The following is a 10,078-nucleotide window of genomic DNA, read 5'->3' as shown; positions in this document are numbered from 1 at the left end:
TATTTTTCCCCATTTCTTTATACCTTAAAATTTTTTATTATTGCAGTAAACTATTCATATTTACCATTTTAACTATTTTTAAATGGACAGTGCAGTGTCTTTGAGTACATTAGGCATATTCACAGTGTTGTTTAGCTGTCCTCACTATCCACCTCCAGAAATTTTTCATCATCCCAGCTGAAACTCTGTGCATGTTAAATAATAATTCCCTGTTCTCCTTTTCCTTCAGCCTCTGGCAACCACTCTTCTCCTTTCTGTCCATATGAATTTGTCTATGCAAGGCACCTCGTAGAAATGGACTCATACAGTATTTGTCCTGCTGCGTCTGGCTTGCTTTGCTGAGCGTAGTGTTGTCAGGATTCATCCATGTCGACGTATGTGTCAGTGTTGTGGATAAGGCTGTTGTGAAATTAGTATACAAATACCTGTTCGAGTCCCTGCTTTCAGTTCTTTTGGGCACATACCTAGAATTGGATTTGCTAGATCATATGGTAATTCTACATTTAACTTTTTGAGGAATCATCATATCGTTTCCCATTGCGGCTGCACCAGTTACCGTTGCCCCCCAGCAATGCTCAAGGGTTCCAGTTTCTCCTCATCCTTACCAATGCTTGTAATTTTCCATTGTTTTTACAATAGCTGTCCTAGTGGGTATGAGGTAGTATCACGTTGCAGTTTTGATTTGCATTCTCTAATGATTAGTGATATTGAGCATCTTTTCATGCCCTTTGGTCATTTGTGTGTCATCTTTGGAGAAGTGTCTATTCAAGTCCCTCTTTGCCTGGTTTTTTCCCTCAGCTTTATTGAGATGTAATTGGAATATAACATTGTGTAAATTTAAGGTGTGCCTCATGATGATTTGTTACCTGTATATATTGTGCAAGGAGTACCACAGTAGGGTTAGTTAACACCTCCATCACCTCACATAATTATTCCTTTTTGTGGTGAGAACATTTAAGATCAATTTTCTTAGCAACTTTCAAATATATAACAAAATGTTGTGAACTATAGTCAGTGTACTACAGACTACATCCTCAAAACTTTTTTTAAAATTTTTATTGGAGTATAGTTGATTTACAATGTTGTGTTAGTTTCAGCTGTACAGCAAAGTGATTCAGTTACACATATACATATATTGACTTTTTTTAAAGAATTTATATTTTAAAATATTTATTGGCTGCATGTGTTGGATCTTCGTTGCTGCACACGGGCTTTCTCTACTTGCTGTGAGTGGGGGCTACTCTTCGTTGTGGTGTGCGGGCTTCTCATTGTAGTGGCTTCTCTTGTTCTGGAGCACAGGCTCTAGGCATGTGGGCTTCAATAGTTGCGGCACACGGGCTCAATAGCTGTGCCTCACGGGCTCTAGAGCACAGGCTTAGTAGTTGTGGCGCATGGGCTTAGTTGCTCTGTGGCATGTGGGATCTTCCCAGAGGAGGGCTAAAACCCATGTGCCCTGCATTGGCAGGTGGATTCTTAACCACTGCGCCACCAAGGAAGTCCTATATTGACTCTTTTTCAGATTCTTTTCCCATATAGGTTATTACAGAATATTGAGTAGAGTACCTTGTGTTGTACAGTAGGTCCTTATTGGTTATCTATTTTGTACAGAGCAGTGTATGTATATTAATCACAAGCTCCTAATTTATCCTCCCCCCCCCCCCACCAACGTTTCCTCTTTGGTAACCGTAAGTTTGTTTTCAAAATCTGTGAGTGTGTTTCTGTTTTGTAAATAAGTTCATTTATATCATTTTTAAAAATTAGATTCTACATATGAATGAAATAATATATTTGTCTTTCTGTGTCTTACTTCATTCAGTATGACAATCTCTAGGTTCATCCATGTTGCTGCAAATGACATTATTTTGTTCTTTTTTATGGCTGCGAAATATTCCATTGTATATATGTACCACATCTTCTTTATCCATTCCTCTGTTGATGAACATTTAGGTAGCTTCCATGTCTTGGCTCTTGTGAATAGTGCTGCAATGCACATTGGCGTGCATGTATCTTTTTGAATTATGGTTTTCTCCAGGTGTATGCCGAGAAGTGGGGTTGTTGGATCATATGGTAGTTCTATTTTTAGTTTTTTAAGGAACCTCCATACTGTTCACCACAGTGGCTATACCAATTTACATTCCCACCAACAGTGAGGAGAGTGCCCTTTTCTCACACCCTTTCCAACACTTATTTATTTATTTTAAAAATTTTATTTATTTTTGTCTGCGTTGAGTCTTCATTGCTGCACACAGGCTTTCTCTAGTTTTGGTGAGTGGGGGTTACTCTTCATTGTGGTGCACAGGCTTCTCATTGTGGTTGTTTCTCTTGTTGTGGAGCATGGGCTCTAGGCGCACAGGCTTCAGTAGTTGCAGCACACTGGCCCCAGAGCACACTGGCTTCAGTAGTTGTGGCTCGTGGGCTCTAAAGTGCAGGCTCAGTAGTTGTGGTACACTGGCTTAGTTGCTCCATGGCATGTGGGATCTTCCCAGACCAGGGATCGAACCCATGTCCCCTGCATTGGCAGGCTGATTCTTAACCACTGCGCCACCAGGAAAGTCCCTCCAGCATTTATTGTTTGTAGACTTTTTGATGATGGTCATTCTGAGAGGTAGGAGGTGATGCCTCATTGTAGTTTTGATTTGCATTTCTCTAATAGTTAGTGATGTTGAGCATCTTTTCATGTTCTTTTTGGTCACCTGTATGTCTTCTTTAGAGAAATATCTATTTAGATCATCTGCCCATTTTCTGATAGGATTGTTTGTTTTTTTGATATTGAGCTTCATGAACTATTTGTATATTTTGGAGAGTAATTGCACGTCAGTCAAATCATTGCGAATATTCTCTCCCGTTCTATGGGCTGTCTTTTCATTTGGTTTATGGTTTCCATTTCTGTGCAAAAGCTTTTATGTTTAATTAGGTCCCATTTGTTTATTTTTGTTTTTATTTTCATTACTCTAGGAGGTAGAGCAAAAAAGATATTGCTGCGACTTATGTCAGAGAGTGTTCTGCCTATGTTTTCCTCTAAGAGTTTTATAGTATCCATCCTTACATTTAGGTCTTTAATCCACTTTGAGTTTATTTTTGTGTATGGTGTTAGGGAGTGTTCTAATTTCATTCTTTTACATGTACCACTTACCAACACCACTTGTTGAAGAGACTGTCTTTTCTCAATTGTATTATATTCTTTCCAACTTTGTCATAAATTAGGTGACCACAGGTGTGTGGGTTTAACTCTGGACTTTCTATGTATCCTGTTCTATTTATCTATATTTCTGGTTTTGTACCAGTACCACACTATTTGGATTACTGTATCTCCGTAGTGCAGTCTGAAGTCAGGGAGTCTGATTTCTCCAGCTCCATTTTTCTTTCTCAAAATTGCTTTGGCTATTCAGGGTCTTCTGTGTTTCCATGCAAATTGTAAAATTTTTTGTTCTAATTCTGTCAAAAATGCCATTGGTGATTTGATAGGGATTGCACTGAAGCTGTAGATTGCTTGGGGTAGTATAGTCATTTTCACAATATTGATTCTTCCAAGCCAAGAACATGGTATATCTCTCCATCTGTTTGTGTCATCTTTTATTTATTTCATCAATATCTTACAGTTTTCTGAGTATAGGTCTTTTGCCTCCTTAGGTAGGTTTATTCCTAGGTATTTTACTCTTTTTGATGTGATGGTAAATGGGATTGTTTCCTTAATTTCTTTTACTGATCTTTTCTTGTATAGGAATGCAAGAGATTTCTATGTATTAATTTTGTATCCTGCAACTTTACCAAATTCAGTGATGATCTGTGTAGTTTTCTGGTAGCATCTTTTAAGATTTTCTATGTATAGCACCAGGTCATCTGCAAGCAGTGACAATTTACTTCTTTTCCAATTTGGATTCCTTTTATTTCTTTTTCTTCTCTGATTGCTGTGGCTAGGACTTCCAAAACCATGTTGAATAATAGTGGCAAAAGTGGACAACCTTGTCTTGTTCCTGATCTTAGAGAAAATGCTTTCAGTTTTTCACCACTGAGAATGATGTTTGCTGTCTGTTTGTTGTATCTGGCCTTTATAATATTGTGGTAGGTTCCCTCTATGCCCGCTTTCTGGAGAGTTTTTTTTTTTTTTTTATCATAAATGGATATGAATTCTGTCAAAATTTTTTTCTGCATCTATTGGAACGATCATATGGTTTTTATTCTTCAGTTTGTTAGTATGGTGTATCACATTGATTGATGTACATATATTGAAGAATCCTTGCTTCCCTGGCATAAATCATGGTGTATGATCCTTTTAATGTGTTGTTGGATTCAGTTTGCTAGTATTTTGTTGAGGATATTTGTGTCTATTCATCAGTGATATTGGCCTATAATTTTCTTTTTTGTGTGATATCTTTGTCCGGTTTTGGTGTCAGGGTGATGGTGGCCTCGTAGAATGAGCTTGGGAGTGTTCCTTCCTGTGCAATTTTTTGGTATAGTTTGTGAAGGATGGGTGTTAACTCTTCTCTAAATGTTTGACAGAATTCGCCTGTGAAGCCATCTGGTCCTGGACTTTTGTTTATTGGAAGATTTTTAACCACAGTTTCAATTTCATTACTTGTGATTGTTCTGTTCATATTTTCTATTTCTTCCTGATTCAGTCTTGGAAGCTTGTACCTTTCTAAGAATTTGTCCATTTCTTCTAGGCTGTCCATTTTATTGTCATATAGCTGCTTGTAGTAGTCTCTTATGATCCTTTGTATTTCTGTGGTGTCTATTGTAACTTCTGTTTCATTTCTAATTTTATTGATTTGAGTCCTCTCGCTCTTTTCTTGATGAGTCTGGCTAAAGGTTTATCAATTTTGTTTATCTTTTCATAGAAAGAACTTTTAGTTTTACTGATCTTTCCCCTATTTTCTTTGTTTCTATTTTATTTATTTCTGCTCCGATCTTTATGATTTATTTCTTTCTAACTCTGGGTTTTGTTCATTCTTTCTCTGGCTGCTTTAGGTGTAAGATTAGGTTACTTATTTGAGATTTTTCTTGTTTCTGAGGTAAGATTGTATTGTTAAAAACTTCCCTCTTAGAAGTGCTTTTGCTGCATCCCATAGGTTTTGGATCATTGTGTTTTCATTGTCATTTGTCTCTAGGTATTTTTTTATTTCCTCTTTGATTTCTTCAATGACCCATTGGTTGTTTAGTAACATATCATTTAGTCTCCATGTGTTTGTTTTTTACAATTTTTTTCCTGCAATTTATTTTTAACTTAATTTTATTTATTTATTTATTTCAAAGTGAATAGACTTTATTATTTTTAATTAATTAATTTATTTTATTGGCTGCGTTGGGTCTTTGTTGCTGCACACAGGCTTTCTCTAGTTGCGGCAAATGGGGGCTACTCTTCGTTGCAGTGCGCAGGCTCCTCATTGCTTTGGCTTCTCTTGTTGCAGAGCATGGGCTCTAGGCACATGGGCTTCAGTAGTTGCAGCACACAGGCTCAATAGTTGTGGCTCACAGGCTCTAAAGCACAGGCTCAGTAGTTGTGGTGCACAGGCTTAGTTCCTCCGCAGCATGTGGCATCTTCCTGGAGCAGGGCTCGAACCCATGTCCCCTGCATTGGCAGGCAGATTCTTAACTACTGTGCCACCCAGGAAGCCCCAGTAATTTATTTTTAATATCATTGCATTGTGATCAGAAAAGATGTTTGATATGATTTCAGTTTTCTTACATTTACCAAGGGTTGATTTGTGGCCCAAGATGTGATCTATCCTGGAGAATGTTCCATGTGCACTTGAGAAGAAAGTGTATTTTGCTGCTTTTGGATGGAATATCCTGTAAATATCAGTTAAGTCTACCTAGTCTAATGTGTCATATAAGGCCCGTGTGTCCTTACTGATTTTCTGTCTGGATGATCTGTCCATTGGTGTAAGTGAGGTGTTAAGGTACTCCACTATTACTATGTTACTTTCAATTTCCTCTTTTAAGGCTGTTAGCATTTGCCTTATATATTGAGGTGCTTCTATGTTGGGTGCATATATATTTACAATTGTTATATCTTCTTCTTGGATTGATCCCTTGATCATTATGTAGTGTCCTTCTTTGTCTCTTGGAACAGTCTTTATTTTAAAGTCCATTTTGACTGATATGAGTATTGCTACTCCAGCTTTCTTTTGATTACCATTTGCATGGAATACCTTTTTCCATCTCCTCACTGTCAGGCTGTATGTGTCCCTAGATCTGAAGTGGGTCTCTTGTAGACAGCATACATATGGGTCTTGTTTTTGTGTCCATTCAGCCAGTCTATGTTTAGCATTTTCTTAATTGTTTTGGATTTGTTTTTGCAGGTCTTTTTTCTTCCCTTCCTCTTTTGTTCTCTTGTGATTTGATGACTATCTTTAGTGTTGTGTTTGGGTTGCTTTTTCTTTTTTGTGTGTGTATCTATTGTAGTTTTTTGATTTGCAGTTCCCATGAGGTTTTGATATAGCAGTCAAATGGTGGTTTTAAGTTGCTGATCTCTTTCCCTCCTACAGAAGTTACTTTAGCATGTGTTGTAAAGCTGGTTTGGTGGTGCTGAATTCTCTTCGCTTTTGCTTGCGTGTAAACCTTTCGATTTCTCTGTCGAATCTGAATGAGAACCTTGCTGGAGTAGAATATTCTTGGTTGTAGTTTTATCCCTTTTGTCACTTTAAATATATCATGACACCCCCTTCTGGCCTGCAGAGTTTCTGCTATAAAATCAGCTGATAACCTTATGGGGATTCCCTTGTATGTTATTTGTTGCTTTTCCCTGTTGCTTTAATATCTTTTCTTTGTATTTAACTTTTTGTTAGTTCGATTATATGTTTCTCAGCATGTTCCACCTTGGGTTTATCCTGTATGGGAATCTCTGCACTTCCTGCACTTGAGTGAGTGTGTCCTTTCTCATGTTAGGGAAGTTTTCAGCTATAATCTCTTCAAATATTTTCATAGGCCCTTTCTCTTTATCTTTTCCTTCTGGGACCCCTATAATTGTGAATGTTGATGCATTCAGTGTTGTCCCAGAGGTCTCTGAGACTGTCCTCATTTCTTTTCATTCTTTTTTCTTAATTCTGTTCTGTGGCAGTGATTTCCACCACTCTGTCTTCCAGCTCACTTATTTGTTCTTCTCACTTATTCTGCTATTGTTCCTTCTAGTATTTTTCATTTCAGTTATTGTATTGTTCATCTCTGTTTGTTCTTCTAGCTCCTTGTTAAACATTTCTTGTATCTTCTTGGTCTATGCCTCCATTCTTTTTCTGAGATTTTGGATCATCTTTACTAACATTACTCTGAATTCTTTTTCAGATAAATGGCCTACCTCCTCTTAATTTAATTGTTCTCATGGGTTTTTATCTTGTTCCTTCATCTGCAATATATTTCTCTAACTTTCCCTGTTTGTGGTCTCCTTTCCACAGGCTGCAGAATTGTAGTTCTTCTTACTTCTGTCTACCCCCTGGTGGGTGAGGTTGGTCCAGGGGCTTGTGCAAGCTTCCTGGGGGAGGGACTGGTGCCAGCCCTCTGGTGGATGTAGCTGGGTCTTGTCCCTCTGGTGGGCAGGGCTTTGTTAAGTGGAGTGTTTGGAGGTGGCTGTGAGCTCAGTATGACTTTAGGCAGCCTTCTGCTGATGGGTGGGGCTGTGTTCCTGTCTTGCTTGTTGTTTGACCTGAGGATTTCCAGTGCAGAAGCCTGCAGGTTGTTGGGTGGAGCTGGGTCACTATATAGTTTCTCTGTCTTTTATGTCTTACCTCTCTGAGCCACAACAGTCCATGGAATCCAGAATTGTATTATCACAACCCAGCTTCCTTTTGTTCAAGTGGAACACATTGCAGTTCTTTTTCTTTTCCTTTGTGCTTAGTCTAGTTTCACTTGCTCAAGGGTACTGCATGCAGAGGGCGGGCACTAGCCACTTAGGAACAGAGTTCCTGGTGTGAAACTGTTGAGTCAACACTTCAGTTCCAGAACTAACTCATTTTGTCACTGAAATTTTGTACCCTTTGACTGACATCTCCCCAGTTTTCCCAACCCTCAGCCCCTGGCAACCACTTTTCTAGTCTCTGTTTCTATGAGTTCAGCTTTTTTAGATTCCACGTACAAGTGATATCATAAAGTGTATGTCTTTCTCTTTTTGACTTATTTCACTTAACATAATGCCCTCAAGGTCTATCCATGTTGTGGCAAATGGCAAGATTTCCTTCTTTCTCATGGCTGTATATATATATATATATAAGTTTTTATTAGGATGTTTCCATACACTACTATTGTGAATAATACTGCAGTAAACATGGGGATGCAGATATCTCTTTGATCATGATTATATTTCCCTTGGATATATGCTTAGAAGTGGGATTGCTATATCATATGTTAGTTCTACTTTTAATTTTTTGTGTAACCTCCATACTGTTCTCCATAGTGGCTGAACCAATTTACCCACCAACAGTGCATAAGGTTTTCCCTTTCTCTACATTCTTGCCCACACTTAACTCTTGTCTTTTTGCTGATAGCCATTCTGACACGTGTGAGTTTATCTCACTGTAATTTTGATTTGCAATTCCCTGATGATTAGTTATGTTGAGAATCTTTTCTTATGCCTGTCAGCCATCTATATGTTGTTTTGGGGGAAGTGTCTATTCAAATTGTCCATTTTTTAAACTGATTTTTAGGTGTTCTTGTTACTGAGTTATATGAGTCCTTGTATATTTTGGATAGTAACCCCTTATCAGATACATGATTTGCAAGTATTTCCTCCCATTCTGTAGGTTGCCTTTCCATTGTGTTGATCATTTTCTTGTACAGAGGCTTTTTAGTTTGATGTAGTCCCACTTTATTTTTGCATTTGTTGCCTTTGATTTTGGTGTCACATCCAAAGAAATCAATGCCAAGACTAGTGTCAAGGAGTTAACTGCCTATGTTTTCTTCTAGGAGGTTTATGGTTTCAGGTTTTAGGCTCAAGCCTTTCATCCATTTGAGTTGATTTTTGTGTATGGTGTAAGATAGTGGTCCAGTTTCATTATAGTGCATGTGGCTATACAGTTTTCCTAGCACCATTTACTGAAGAGACTGCCCTTTCCTCATTGTATATTCTTGACTCCTTTGTCATAAATTAATTGATCATATTTATGTGGGTTCATGTCTAGGCTCTCTATTCTGTTCCATTGATCTGTGTGTCTTTATGCCAATACTATACTGCTTTGATAACTGTAGCTTTGTAATATAGCTTGGAATCAGGAAACATGATCCTCCAGCTTTGGTCTTCTTTCTCAGGATTGCTTTGGCTTTTCAGGTCTGTTGGGGTTCTATACAAATTTTAGGATTTTTTGTACTATTTCCGTGTAAGATGCCATTGGAATTATATTAATAGAGATTGTTTTGAATCTAGAGGTCTCTTTGCATAGTATGAACATTTTAACATTTGTTCTTCCAATCTATGATCATGGAATATGTTTCCATTTATTTATGTCATCTTCAATTTCTTTCATCAATGTCTTACAGGTTTCAGTGTATAAGTCTTTCACTGCCTTGGTTAAATTTATTCCTAGGTATTTTATTATTTTTGATGCAATTGTAAATGAGTTTGTTTTCTTAATTTCTCTGATAGTTTGTTATTAGTATACAGAAAGGCAACATTTTTGTATATTGATTTTTGTATTCCACAAATTTACTGGATTTGTCTTTAGTTCTAATAATTTTTTTGTGGAGTATCTAGGAGCTTCTAAATATAATATCATCTCATCTGCAAATAGTGACAGTTTTACTTCCTCATTTCCAGTTTGGATGCCATTTATTTCATTTTCTTACCTAATTGCTCTGGCTAGAACTTCCAGTGCTGTGTTAATAAAAGTGATAACAGTCAGCATCCTTGTCTTACTCTTAATCTTAGAGGAAAGCTTTCAGATTTTTTCCATTGAGTATGATGTTAGCTGTGAGTTTGTCACATATGGCCTTTATTATGTTGAGGTATATCCCCCCGTATCCATTTTGTTGAGAGGTTTTAATCATAAATGGATGTTGAGTTTTGTCAACTGCTTTGCTATTGAGATGGTTATATGATATTCATCCTTTATTTTGTCAGTATGGTGTATCACATTGCTTGATTTGCAAATAT

Source organism: Hippopotamus amphibius, chromosome 5 (genome assembly GCF_030028045.1).
Source record: "Hippopotamus amphibius kiboko isolate mHipAmp2 chromosome 5, mHipAmp2.hap2, whole genome shotgun sequence".
NCBI classification, from domain to species: Eukaryota; Metazoa; Chordata; class Mammalia; order Artiodactyla; family Hippopotamidae; genus Hippopotamus; species Hippopotamus amphibius.
This window is presented reverse-complemented; position numbering follows the sequence as displayed.